Raw genomic sequence first — 15,312 nt, 5'->3', positions numbered from 1 at the left:
GTTCCGTTGTCAAAATCACTTCAGTGCACTGAAACATTCGCTCCCTAGAAATTTCCAGAATTCGTTGTAAAAGCCGGTACCGATTGGCTGCTCACTATTCACTTACTGGAAATATCATCAAAGGACAAGCAAAAGTACCAATATACAAAGACAAAAGCTTATTTTCTGTCTTTAAAAGAGAGTTGGTTTGTAATGTTTTATCCCTAACGTGCATGAAAAAAATTAAATAAATCAAGCTTCTTTAAAATAATATTCAGGAATTAAAAAGATTGAAAAGATTATTTTCTGTAAAACTGCCTTAAAACTATGTATTGTGAAAAGCGCTATACAAATAAATGAATTGAATTTTATTTGTTCATTTATAATTTTTCTTGTACTGAGGTGCTAACATTTATTATAGTATAAACAATCATATATATATATATGTATATATATATATATATATATATATGTACTTATTTATATATATATAAAAAATGTCAGTCTGACAATGGAAACATCAGTGTCTCGATGTTTAGAGGCTAAAAGGCCCTTGCTAGAGCCCAATTTTGTGTTCAATATATAGTGATTCACATCATAGGGAACTAAGAAGTATAATGAGACACAACCAAAGAGATAGACAATATAAGTGAGAAGACCTTCACCACTACTGTTGCTTCTCAGTTCTCTTGGTTCTTTTACTTCATATGATGGTCAGTGGTCTTTACCAGATTAACTGGGCAGCCTGTTCTTTGGCTCCTGACCTGGATATACTAACCACAGGAAGACAACTTGAGGAGCCAGAAAGAATGAGGAAAAAGGAGAATATTGAGTTCTCCGCAGTAAGAAGTGCAGGGGGAGCACACCGTGTTCCCTCACGCAAAGAGACATTCATAAACAGACAACCTGTCCCTTTGCTCCCCAACACGTTTCCTAACCAGACGCGATGCGATAAGATTCCAGCGGCAAATAAATTGTCTATCCACACTAGACGCGACTGCGAGATGCGTCACAATCAATCAAAACCCACAGCCAATCAGAACAGCATGTGGGCGGAGTCTCGCGGCAAGTGCACAGCACCAGTAAGTGCGTTTCTGAAACACAGCAATGGAAAACGGTGGAATTAGCGTAAAAATGAAGGCATAGGCCTTTCCGGAGGAGAGCTCTGATTGAGCTGTCAGAGCAGAGCTTGGAAATATGTCAGGGCTGCTAGGCAGGCTGTACGTTCTGTTCCAGTCCTACACACAGCACATACGGCACATGAGGGACCGGGTGTGACGCCGGAGCTTCGGCACTGGGTGTACTGGTGGAGACAGAGTGAGAGAATGCGGCAGAAAGGATGGTGTGAGCAGGCGAACAAGTGCAGCGGAAAGGATGGAGCACAGAGCACAGAGTTTTCAGTGATATTATGATCCTGTAACAGGATCTGCACGTTTCCATGCCTGTGCTTCAGAGCTCCCCTCCCCCTTCACCTCCACAGAGTGCTATTTCAGATCCGGAGGGTACTGATTCCCACAAACACACACTCACGCTGTCTCTAGCTCTCAAACACCTGCAGATATAAATGCACAAACACAGACAAAGTCGAATGCATGCTGAAAAATACTGAGATTCACTAATGGCAAATGAGTGCATCAGATGAAAAGAACATATACAGACGTTAATAATTTGCACACACATAAAGGACAACACCAGTCATGAAGTGTGAAAGAGTGATCTGGATGATGCTACTGGATGATGCTATTTTTTCCCACAGGAATTTAAGAGTCAAAAGTCATGAACCAAATCAACCAGCTACGAGGTGGATCACAACAAACTTTGATTGAAGCAAAAAAAAGTATTTGAAAATTAGATAAAAAGACAAAAGTACAAGATTAAACTACAATATAATGAATGACAACTGAATGAAAAATGATTTAAAAGCGAACTGATTTAAATTATGTTGATTATAAATATAGAAGCAAAAAATATATTTTACATTTACTGCAAAACATGCATATTATGCATACACATATTTGAGCAGTTTGAAAGTTTAGAGACACTGACTCGATGTCATTCGCAGTGCATCATGGGAGTGGGCGGGCACTAAAAAGTTGTTTTGGCATGATTTGCTTGTTTCCATCCTCTTTTTTTGCAGAATCATGGGTAATGTGGTTTTCAACAAGAATTCCTCTGTTGAACAATTATTTAAAAAAGATTTGAAATAATGCACTGATCGCTCCAACAAAAGCATATACCATCGATTAACAACCTACTGTAGTAGCTCGCAGTAGGTCGGTCTTTGAAGGTTTATAAGTTATTGTTAAAAATGTATTCATGTTAATTATGTTAGCCGTTAACTATCATATGCAATTGTTAGTCAGTTGCACTTAATTAAGGGGAGGGGCATTCACATTCAAGAGATCTCATTAGATAAAAAAAAAAAAAAAACTGTTCAGGATGAATCATCAATACTTTTAGTAAATTTTCCTAGAATAGAAAGACTGTTAATTTGAAATAAAAGTGATTTTTGTTAACAATTAGGAGTTAACATAGATTAGCCTCAAAGTTAACTAACAGGCACAAAACTAATTTTGCTTTAAAGCCAGATGATAAGAGAGGGGAGAGACAGAGAAACACTCAGTTCTGCAGAAAGATTTCAGGTACATATTTCACCATCCTCTCCACTTGGGATCTGTACTTAGTGTAATTTGTTGCAGTGCAAAGATGGAATGTAATTTAAACAGGAACTCCTAAACAAGATCCAATGACATTGAATAAACAAGCAAATAACTGAGAAAGACTAAGACTAAGACTAAGGGGGGGGTGGGGGGGGTGGGGGGGGGGGGGGGGACATGATAGAAAGAGAGAAGGCAGTGAGAGAAAGGAGAGAGAGGGATGTGTGAGACAGTAAACATAGAGCGATTGAGACAGACAGATGGAGAAGGCCCAGACACCACATTCTCACACAGCACCGAGCGAAAGCTGCAGGGGTCAGACAACCGTCTGACATCTTAAAAACTTACAAAATAACATGTCTGTAAAACTGTCGCATGCTGGATCTGTACTGTACCTCTTTACGATCTTTACTGCACAGCAAAGGCTTACAATACTAAAGACAGTCAAACAAGTGGACAGATATGTATCTGTTGCTGTACTGCTTATTAATACAATGTGAGTAATACAAGCAAACATCAATAAACAGACTAATAAGCTGTGTGGACATATAAAACTTTAGAGCTGCCTGTTTCAAGAGAGCAGATGAAAACTCATTCTGCAACTGATGCTCTTCAAATTAGCAGATAAGATGTCTGTAAGATGTCACAGCATTTTTGGGCCATTGTGAGTCATAAATAGTAACGCTATGTAAAGAGAGTTACTAATGACTGATATAATACTGATACATTATACATATATATGTATGTCTTTAAATGTTTTTGAAAGAACTGATCAAAAAGAATCGTTTATTTGAATACAGTATCAAAAATACAGTAAAAATGTACAATATTGTAAAAATAATATTACAATTAATATTACTATTTTAATCTATTTTAAAATATAATTTATTCCTGTGATGGCAAAGCAGAATTATTTTAGCAGCCATTTCTCCAGTCTTTAGTGTCACGTGATCCTTCAGAAATCATTCTAATATGCTGATTTGCTGCTCAATAAACATTTCTTATTATTATCAATGTTCAAAACAGTTTTTGCTGCTTAATATTTTTGTGGAAACCGTGATACATTTTTTTTTTCAGGATTCTTTAATGAATAGAAAGTTCAAAAGAACGACATTTATTTGAAACAGAAATCTTTTGTAACATCATAAATGTCTCTGCTGTCACTTTTGATCAATTGAATGCATTCCCCTCTGTCTTCATTGTGTAGCCTATATAATCATAAACAAGGAAAAAGGCTGAATTTAACAGTCACTGGCCAATGCAAATGATCTCATAATGGCCAACTATCACCCAACTAGTAGGCTAATAGATATTGATCTATCAATCAGCATAAAAGAGCAACTTTACGAAACTACTTCATAAATGAAGTATGGAGAGGGTGACACACTTAGAGCAGGCAGAGCTGTGGGTCTGTGAGCAGCAAAGAGGCGGCACACACTGTGACAAGCTTCTTTACGTCATCAAGAGTAACAAGACAACCCACATTACAGATTTCCACAGGCACTGACTGTTGCAAAGCACTGTATCATGCACTCATTTACATACTTTTTACATTAAATTGGAGATACATTAAGGAAGGATTTATGAAGACTCAGTAGTTTGGCACTAAAATTATTCCCTAAAAAAATACCACAGTTTTTGGAGTAACCTACCTAACATGTGTTGTGATATATACTAAACAAAAAAAAAATGTGTGCAATATACATGAGGAAAGATAAAAGCTTCCTTTAAACTTCTCCTAAATGTCAGACTCCTGTTAAAAAAACCCCAGCTAAACAGCAGCATAGAGAGGAACGCAATTCAAACCGGTTTGACCAGAGGGGCAGAAGTCTTAGAGCACTATGTGAAGGTGTAAGATAGGTGCACACGCACACCATTTAAACGAAAATAAAACTCAAGCAGCAGGTGACATGAAATGAAACTAATAAACAGTAATAATTAGTCTTCTTTTTACTAGACCTTCTCTTTTGACTAAGCAGAGTCATATCTCATTTTAACAGACTAGATTGTAAGACAAGCTATTTTATTTGCAACTGAAATAGCAATATAGTGTAACTGAAACTTATCTTAAAAAGACAAATATCATCTCTGGAACAATATCCAATTCACAAGTCTAACTTTGCAGCGTAAACCTTATAGGAAAAACATGAGTGGCCCATCAATATCTAATGGTACAGAATAACTTTGTCCACTCGCACAACACTATAAAAGTAAAAAAGGTGAATTCTCTGGACCTTGAATGTGACATTTACGATTAATTGAGGGACAAAACCTCATTTTACTTCTGTGACTGTGTTGCAGGAAGGAAGTTCACATTTCAAGATGACACAGAGAGTACAACATGTAAATGTCACAGAGTCAGGTTTTTTTGTTTCAAGGAAATAAGACAGCAATATGATGAGCAGACTGACGAAAGCAGGGGTTGTAATCTACTCTGCTTAATGTGAACTGTGCATACACTAGAAAATCCAACTGGACCTTGATCCTCTGAATTCACTGAGTGTGTGCGTGTGTGTGCTTGCATGTGAGTTACTCGGACTTTGAATGCCAGTGTGTCTGACAAGGATAGCAACTGCAAAATAACTGCTTCTCTGAGTCGCCACAGTTTCAAAGAGGTCTTTACAATAAAGATAAATAATAATCAGTGTAAGTTATGAAAACAATGTAGTATTTTTCACTACATTGTGATGAACTTAACACTGCAGGTTGAGACTTAAGATTTTACTTTAAAAATTAAACTTAAGTTTAACCCTGCAGTTTTTTGTTTTTACAGTGTGGTTTAAAGCAAATTTTCAAAAACAAAGATGAACAACTTTGCTTACACACTGAGACAAGAAGACACTGTCCTTCAATCCCCCCACTGCCATTTTCCAGCATGTGAATTTGTTCCATGACGACCAAATACATTTACATCTACAATCAAATAAAAATCATCTACTGTGTCAAAGCTATTCAATGCCAATTTACCATCTAATCTAAACCAAAAAGCCCATTTACAAGCCATGTCTAATTCAACAGTGAAATGAACATGCATCTTTATAGCCTACACAAATGAGACTGCCAAAATCATCATAATATTATATTAATATCTTTGTTTTCATTCATTTAACCTGTCACAATAATTTCAGTTAGCCTTCAACTTCATCAGCAGTTAAATTCAAAGTGGTTGAAAAGTGTAATGAACAGGCTGCCACTTTAATTTTTACCTATAAAAAAACAACAAAAAAACTTTAGTTTCCAGTTACAGTTACTAAGGTCCAACATTATGTTTTATGTTTAAAAATAAATAAAAAATATTCAAACGATTTCAGTGTAAAGTCTCTGTCTGGTTCTGGACCTCTGTCCCAGAGCTGAACTCTTCAGCCAATTGGATCTGTATCTTTAATATCAGTAAAACAGAGCGCAAGCATAAACATGTAGAAACATCAAGATGGGATTTAATGGGATTTAACTGACGACTCGGTTCGGCTACAGAGCGGTTCTGCCTTGGGTTGCGACATGCCTCTGAACTTTCCGAAGATCGCACCGACCGCCAGACAACAATGCAAGAATACATATGACTGTTGCCTCTGCTATGAGCAACATCAGTGACGCCGCAGCGTTTCCAAGCCACTTACATGATCTGTTATTTATGAATAAGATGCACGCTTACCTCGTCTACTTCAAGTGGAGGAATAAATTGAAGCATCGGGATGGATCTTTGTTTTATTGTTGACAGTCGGTACCGATAAAACTCTCGCAGTTGATAGGGAAGGTCGGCAGTGAGTTTGTGGAGAGAGAAAAGGACGGGAGACTATAAGCGAGCCCCGAGTCAGTCACTATGACCGACAATCGCCTCCAAAAGCGAATGACGTCGAGTGAGACTTGTGCTCGACTACACAGAGCCTGGCCTCGGAAAAGTCCAACCCCTACACACGCAAGCACTCCCTCCACGCGTCCACCCACTAACTCTCGGGCTGTGTCTCAAACCCTAGCGTGCTTCCTGCCTGGATAGCGTCACGGACGCATTGAGAGAGCGTGCGTGAGTTGAACTGACGCCGAATCCGTTAGATGAGGCAGGCAGCTCAGTAGGTTTCGAGACACAGCCTTTGTCTCTCATAGCACATAGGCAGCATAAATAAGACAAGTTCTTTTAGTCTACATGTGCTTTTTCTTCTGAACCTAGCAGGGCTTGAAGCTCTTAAAAAATGATGTAGGTTCTGGTCAGCGAAAGGTGCTTTAGTCTGCAGAAAATGCTAATTAAAAACTTCAGGAGGTCAAACTACATTTCATATGAGTGGTTTTATTTTATTTTCTATGGGCTTTGCGATTTTTTTTTTACTCAAACAAAAATGTTTTGCTCAAATTTGTAGCAATTTTCTTCAAATAAATATGAAATAAATAAAAGATATATATGTATAGAGAGAGAGAACGGTTAATAGGGTGGCAATTTTAGCTTAATTTAAAGTGATAGTTTACCCAAAAATTCAAATTCTGTCATCATTTACTCACCCTCAAGTTGTTACAAACCTGTATCAATTTCTTTCTTCTGCTGAACACAAAATATGAGGTTTTGAAGAATACGGTAAACAGTTAATGAACCCCGTCCCCACTGAAAATACTTTAGAAGTCATCAACTGGTACCCATATACTCAAAATATCTTCTTTTGTGTTTGTGTATGAAATAAATTCATACAGGTTTGGAACAACTTGAGGGTGACTAAATGATGACAGAATTTGAATTTTTGGGCGAGCTATGCCTTAAAGCTGTGGCCTAGATCATCACAAGCTGCAAAGGAAATTATTTGTTTGATCATTTTTACTTTGGTAACAGGGTTGAAGGCTGAGCATGAGGAATGCAGTCAACACGACAGTTTGTATTAAAATAGAGAACATGAAATGAGATTATTTACTTGTCTTCCCACCATGCTGTAAAGTTCAAATTATGCTTTTTTCACAAGAAATGTTACACTTTTATTTTTATAATTATCAATATAAATTCAATGGATGCTTTAATACTTTTAAGTCATGAGATACCAAAGTGTACTGTCATGCAAATGGTTGCAAATGCAAAATGTTCTTCAGTAGATTTCATGTAATGAAAAATGGTTTCTTTGTGAGGAGAGCAATGTGTGTGCTTGACTCCAGTTGACAACAGCTGTATATACTGTAAGACCTTACTGATTATGCTCTTACAGGGCCTCAAGCTATCAAACTGCCACCACATGGCAAGGACAAGCACTGCATGGTTCATTTATACTGTATTCCTGTACACTAGAACTCTAGCTGTATATTAACAGTTAAGACACAGACAGTTAAATGAAACAATATGATTCAAATTTATAACAAAACAATTGAACAAATTTGTTCTAATCATGCCTTGTTCGCAATAAGCTCAATGTCAATTCTACCAGGAGAGTTACAACATCAAAGAGAGTATAATATCTGATGCAAAACAAGTAAATGTTTAAAACTGCCTAAATGATTGCTTTGCCAGATATAAATACATCATTTCAAACTGGACATAAGATGACATTTGAGATCATAAAAGTGGCAAACTTGTTTTAAGCAATGCATCATCCCAGAATAAAATGCTTCACTGTCTGCTCTTATTTTTAGACGTGATCCACTATATTTATGTGGCAATTAAGTATTATTTCCAAAATAAATACGCAATCCAAAATACATAAATAAATTCTCTGAGGGAACCAACATCGTTTGCACAGTTCAGCAATGCAGTGTGATTTATTGCCACCACTGCAATAACACAGGGCATGTATCCATACGGTGTAAACCATTCATGTACCATTGCCAGTGCATTTGGCAATGAGGCATTATGATGGGCACAACACTCACCTATTTTAAGTCTCGCAGCCAGTTTAGGATGTTGCCTGTTCGAATGTCAAAGAAAGCCTCGCATTGTGCACACAACAACAACAGTGAATTGCACAAAAGATACTAACTTTATTAAAGAGGAGCTATTATGCCCTTTTACAAAGACTTGACTTTGTTTTTGTCGTTTTCTAAAGTAGGTTTTCATGCTTCAATGTTCAAAAAACACATTATATTTCACATATTTTATATTATTGCAGCACCGCTCTTCCAGTCTGCTCTGTTTAGTTCCTGCCTCTATGAAGCCACTCCTTCCGAAAATATGCATTGTGCTCTGATTGGTCGGCTGGACCAGTGTGTTGTGATTGGTCAACCGTTTCGAGCATGTTTCGTTAATGTCACAGCCCTTACCCTAGCCGCAATTTCAACACACTACTAAAGCAACTCAGGCCTCGTCCCTATTTTGCGTATGCCTTGGGCGGGAATGATTTAAATGAGGAATATAATGACGTCCATTCCCGGAAGAAAACTGAAGACTACAAATGAGGCGTTTCAGGGAGTTCAGAAACAGGGCTTACTGATATAGTGAATAAATCTCTTTAGAGTGTACTTCGTGCGTTGTATATTTGCAGACCTTTTTCATGCTCAAACAGCAATATAACATATATTATGGCAATATTAAATGCATATACGTACATAGGTCCTCTTTAAACATCTAAAGCCATGTACACATCGATCTTACACTATAGCTATACGGCCCTCAAATATCACAAAAAACATCACTGGAGTAGACGTGAGAAAAAAAGCAGTGGTGTGAATCCATGTTCCTGTGCCTATCTCTGAGTTGTTATAAATGAGGAGGAGAGCTGAGCAGAAGGGTGGTTCTAAATAAAGATTTCAGGTCAAAAACAGGAAATGGCTCAGTGAGCAGTCGAGGTGGACGGAGAAGTGCTGGCCGCTGGGCGGCATCTACAACATCCCCTTTGTTCCCCCACACTACAAGCAAGGAAACGCAGCCCGTCCCATTTCTCTCTCTCCCCCTCGGTTTCTCTGTCTCCCTGTCTCTCTCTTTCTGCCCTCCCTTTCTCTCCCTCGCTCTCTTTCTATTCATCCGAATCTCTCCTGCCTTCCTTTATGAAGCCTGTCTTATATATTGTGACTGTATGATCATTTGTTGTGGGAACCTCCCAACAACTGCCCCTTCAGCAGGAGCACTGAACATGGCACAAACAGTGTGGGCATCCATTCAAAAAAACCATACGAGTCACTACCAAATAATGAGCAACTGCTTTATTTCCTGGACTAACCCTACTATGATGTGCAAGTCTTTCATATTTAAGATATTTTTGTATTACATACACATGAACACTGTAAATAAAATCATTAAAAAAAAACTAAAAATGCAACAGTAAAAACCTGTTAATTGGTTAACAATAAGTTCCCTTACTCTGTAAAAAAACATGTAATAAATCTAATGGGACATTTTATGTAATTTTACAGTAGAATGTTGTTAAATTAAATTACAATTTTTGAAAGTGAAAAGTTTTTATTACATTATTTTAGTGCTGTGTGTTACCATGGTGGTGTTTTGTACTTGTGTGCATGACACTTTACCTCAGCTTGTGAAAAGCTTGTGATGAGCTTTGATTCAACATGTGGCTTTCTCATTACCACCTGTATTTTTTGGTGGTTGTGTGTATATAATAAAAGGTATAAAACAGAACTGGTACTTCAGTAGTAATTTAACATTAAATCAGTTAATGAAAAACATTTTTTTTAAACAAAATTTTTATTCAATCTGTAAAACCTAAAATGTTGTTACCGTATATTTTTATTAATAAAGTTCAAATTTCACAGTTTTTTTTTTTTTTAAGTATTAAGGGATATTCACCCAGAAGTGAAAACTCTTACCTTTATGTCATTCTTATCTCTACATCTTTCTTCCGTGGAACAAAAAAATAAGGTAGGCCTACTGAAAAAAAAAAAAAAAAAAAAAAAAAAATCGAAATAACTTCTTTATGGTTTCACAGAAGGATAGAGGCTTTCGGCGGAGGAATGTTTTAGTTCCTATGAGTATTGGCGGAGGTTCCCGCTTTTTGACGTGTTTGTACCTCAGGGGTTAGTTATAGGAATGCCTTTGACAGATGCATGAAAAAACTGTTTTTGCCTGTAGTGTCTGCCTTAAGGGAGAACGGGCTTCTTTCTAATGGTTGCAGATTTTTAACGGTTCGATTCTCTATATCCTCGATATCAAGAACACATCTGGATACGTTCATGAGTCCTCTGTAGCCTACTTGCGTTCTCGAGCACTGGAATTGAACTTTTGATGATGACATAGTACGAGAACACAAGGACGCAAAATCGCTTATGAACACATATTGAGAAACGGCCTAAATAGGGTCTAACCAAGCTCAATAGGAACTACCAGTGACGTAAGTGTACGTTGATTGGCCGAACGCATGCCATACAAAACACCAGCACCTGCCATTTTTTAAAAAGCTGTGTAAAACACAGTTTAGCTACTCCACAAACATGGAAAACAGCGATCGATAGCATTTACTTGTCACCTTTGTTTGTGCTCTTTTCTCAGCCTCAATGATATGTAGCACTTAAGTTGTCGTTGAAGATTTCGTCTCTTAGCCCTCCTTTTTGCTCTTTCAATCACATAACATCTAGATTCCATCTCTGTTTTCACAAAACCCACGACACAGCAAAAACACATCAGATGACGGAACTTGTTCAAGTTGTTGAATGCCACGCTGTCGTCCGGCTTACGTCACTTCAGAGTTCATACTGTCTGGCGGTGCGAATGCAACCAGGAAAATGGCCGTAGGGGGAAATTTTGTTCTCGAGGGACCGCTCTTGTGGCTAGTTCATATAACTGAATTCCTAGAACTACCCAGTGCGAAAGCACCTAAAGACACAGGTTTGGAATGACATGAGGGTGAGTAAATAATGCAGAAATGTGAATTTATGCGTGAACTGTCTCTTTAAGCAGCAGATCAACAGGTCATGCAGTAAACATGAAGGCTTCTGTTCCATGATATGATGACAGATATTTGGTGTTGATATCACCAAAAGAGGTGTGAAATCATTCTGCTCTATTACGCACATTAATGCAAACAAAAGAGCTGCTTGATTGCAGTGCTGTTAATTACAGGCCTCTTTAGGGTCCCAGCTCTGGTGCCAGCAGAAACAGCCCTGACTACACTCCTGCTACACCCTCCGCTCCACACCACAGTCCACTCCACTCCTCCTCTACACCCCATCAAGTACCCTTGGCACGTCTGTCTACCTCATTATCTAATTTGGCTCATTATTATGCAGACACACTTCAGCAGGGGGTGCTCCCTCATCTTAACGCCACAACTGATTACCGCCATCGATAAATAGCTGCTTATATCAGTGGCCTGGAAGAATGGGCGATAAACATCACCATTGAAAAGTTTGGAGTCACTGAGATTTTTAACAAAAATCCTCTTATGCTCACCAATGTAGCATTTATTTGATGAAAACATGGAAAAAACAGGATAAAATTATTAAAATGTTTAATGTTCTTCAGTAGGTACGTTTCCATTACAGATTTGCGCAAAACTTTTGGGAGTTTTTCTAAATGTCGACAAAAAACGATTGCGAAATGACGTTTCCATTAACCGATGTTATGCGACTAAAACGTCATTTTTTCCTCTCGCGATAAGTCATTCCAAAAATCATGGAGATGGATGTTGCTAGGTTTACGTTTATCCCAGCCACTGCACTGGCCATTATTATTAATTGAAGGAGACGTATGTGTGTCATCCAAGCATTAATGGTAAGGAAAGACCCTTATACTTGGAGCAGCTGGTGTGTCTGGATATTTCTCCCTCATATCTGCTTCGAGGTCTTGATTGTGGCATTTCTTTGAGGTTTAGAATCCAGTATTCCTGTAATTACTTTGTCTTTTCTGAATTTAATAAAGAACTCTGTCTTGTATTCTGTCCAAACATACCGCATCATCTATGTCAGGTGACCTGTAAAGGCGCAAAAACTGTTTCCATTGCAGTTTTGCGAAATATTTCTTTTTCGAATTGCCTGGAAAACCACCTCATGCGAGCGTAAAAACATTTTTGCGATAAATGGGAGTTTTAAAAAAATTGACGTGTTTCCATTGGGCGTATTTTCAATTCGCAATTTCAATTTGTGTAATTTGAAGGGTAATGGAAATGCGCTTACTGTCACATGACCCTTCAGAAATCATTTTAATATGCTGATTTGGTGCTCAAGACATTTCTTGAAATGGTTGTGTCACACGCTGGCTCGACTTGATTATCCACAACGAGGGCACTAGGAACCAAACAAAAATACATACAGCACGAAACATTAACACAAGACAAAGAACAGACGACGACTGAGGGTTTAAAACTGCAAGATGACAAGGGGCAAAATGAAGGACAGGTGTAGGTGATTAGTTGACATGGTAACAAACAAGATGACAATGGAAACAGGAACTAAATCACAGGAACTGAAACCAGAATCATCAAGACAGAAGAACATCAAAATAAAAGTCTTTGAATCATGACAGGTTGTGCTGCTTAATATTTAATATTTATTAATTTCTTTAAAAAAAAAAAAAAAAATCTAACCCCAAACAATGGCAAATCTGTAATATTCTCAATATATATTCACAATTTATTTGTTGGTGATATAAAATTAAGTTATTCAGAGCACTTTTTATTTTGCCATTCATTTTCTGTGCAATTACATAAGTTTTGCATATCATTCCTTGTCTCGTTATTAAGGAGTGTGAGCATGGTGAAAAGTTTTTGGATTGAAAAAAAAACTATTCATTTCTCTATGTAAAATAGAAGAAGAAAAAATCTGTTCCAATAGTCAGCTTCAGTGAATCAATTTAAAACTGATTCATTTTTCCCATCAACCTCCCAGGGACTACAGATGAAAATGAGCCTGTATGACTAAATCTGGCACATGTGATGGACTTAATCATGTAAATTAATGTGCATTGTCCCTCTTAAAATAAAAATAAATAAAATTCAATAAAGTTCAATGATTCAACATCACTCAATTTTCTGTGACTGCTCATATATTAAAATACATATTTCTTAAATGTAAGCAAGTAAATATTACAGTTTATTGCCACATATTGGTATATTGATGCATATAAATTAAAACAATCAAAAACATTTTAAAACCTTGTCTTCATTTAGAGTAAAACAAACTTTGATAGATTTTATTGTTTTACTTATTTAAAGCTTACTTTTTTTGCACCAATGGCTGTTTGGTTGAAATGATGTATCCTCTGAATGCAAAAAGAAAAAAGAAAAAAAGAACATCTCCAAGAAAAGTTGACTATATTCCCCAACCGTTGTGGCCAAGAAAGTTGAGAAGTTAAAGCCAGTCTGAAATCTGATTCCTTTTTGTTCCTCATTTATTTATTATTTGCCGTGCTCTGCCCATGTTTGAGATGCACCGCGTGCCAGGCTGTCGGACGAGCATGACATGATTCTCCCCCATGCGAATCCAGCTGCCCACTTTCCCTATGGCCAACATTATAGCATTTCCCAACAGTGCCGCCTCCACATCAGACTCACTCACACCCTAACGACTCACCTCTTCCACTGCATACACGTGCGAAGCAATGCTACAAATCTTGAGTCATGATCATGAGAGTATGTGTGTGTAACACTCTTGCCTTGCAGATAGTGGGCAGGTAAAGAAAAGAGGACAAGATAAAGAGCGGAAGCACAAAGAAAACATATTTAATTATAGGGATCATCTTAGCACGAGTAAGAGGGGGGAATTTACAAGAAAGCCTACTAGCAATTTGCTGATAACAGTTATTTTGAAATAAGCAGAAAATGTGATAGGTTGATAACAATCATCATCTCAATAGCAGAAGATAAATGAAAAAGGGTTAGTTTGAGTCATCCATCACTGCTCTCCCTAAGGTGCTGTGTATTAAGGCAAAGAAAAACAGGCTGCGCTATGAGGCATGCTGTGCTTTACGAAAAAAAAAAATTGAACGAATTCTGAACTTGCTTGTGTTTTATCCCATTTCCATGGTGATTATGTAGAACAATATTGATATAACACAGGGTTTTCCTATCCTCCTCCAGACATTAGTAGGTTTGCACGTCTCACATGAACATACGCTCACATAAATACACTTACACACCCCGGCTGGAGCAAAACCAATGCAGTGATGGTTGTGGTTTTGGAAGAGGACTTCATATATGACAGGACATCATACATCATGCTGTTTTTCTTTTTCATTCTGTGACTCTCCTGGCTGGCGCTGGAGAACTTCAAAACGCTCAAGATGTGTTTATTGGGAGACAAATTTTTGAGTGGACAAAGACCCAGAACGAGCGGAAAGGTCTTACATTAATGGCATAAAGTTTTGGCACAGAGTATCCTCATTAAAATCCTGCAGGAAAAGGGAGATATTTCATTAAAAGCTGGTGCCACGACTAAAAGGAAATTCTCTATGGGAGGATAAAAAGATAATAATTCAACAGGAATATGAAGTGCAAAAAGGGACAATATCACCCCCCCCCATCTGTTAATTTATTTACAGATAGTCATATACTTTAAAACTATAACTCATGCAATGACTTTTATGATGAGTATATTTTTAATTTGAATATATAAAAATTCATTTTGACTAATTTTTATGGCATAAAATTACTGATACAACTGTCCTGATATCATAATAAAGAAAAAAAGCCTCATTATAAGGATGAAATTCATGAAAAGAAAACTATGTTATGAAGTTGGGTATAATCGTTTATTATTATTTCTTAAAAAATGCAGAAAAACAACATAAAACAGGAAATGATATCATAAAGAGGACCCCTGTCAAAGTTAA

General features: G+C 37.3%; 1 protein-coding gene across 4 annotated transcripts in view; it reads right to left on the bottom strand.

Annotated features, from left to right (window-relative positions):
• Positions 1–15,312, bottom strand: part of sertad2b (SERTA domain containing 2b) — a 41,322-nt gene that overhangs the window by 10,770 nt on the left and 15,240 nt on the right. For 2 of the 4 annotated variants that reach the window (XM_084092434.1, XM_084092433.1), the window contains exon 1: positions 6,289–6,515. The exons of the other annotated variants lie outside the window; for them this stretch is intronic. The gene's annotated coding sequence lies outside the window, so the exon portion shown is untranslated. Of the gene's footprint in view, positions 1–6,288; positions 6,516–15,312 lie in introns of those variants that run through there. 4 annotated transcript variants of the gene reach the window in all.

Source organism: Abramis brama, assembly GCF_963993115.1.
Source record: "Abramis brama genome assembly, chromosome: 19".
NCBI classification, from domain to species: Eukaryota; Metazoa; Chordata; class Actinopteri; order Cypriniformes; family Leuciscidae; genus Abramis; species Abramis brama.
This window is presented reverse-complemented; position numbering and strand designations above follow the sequence as displayed.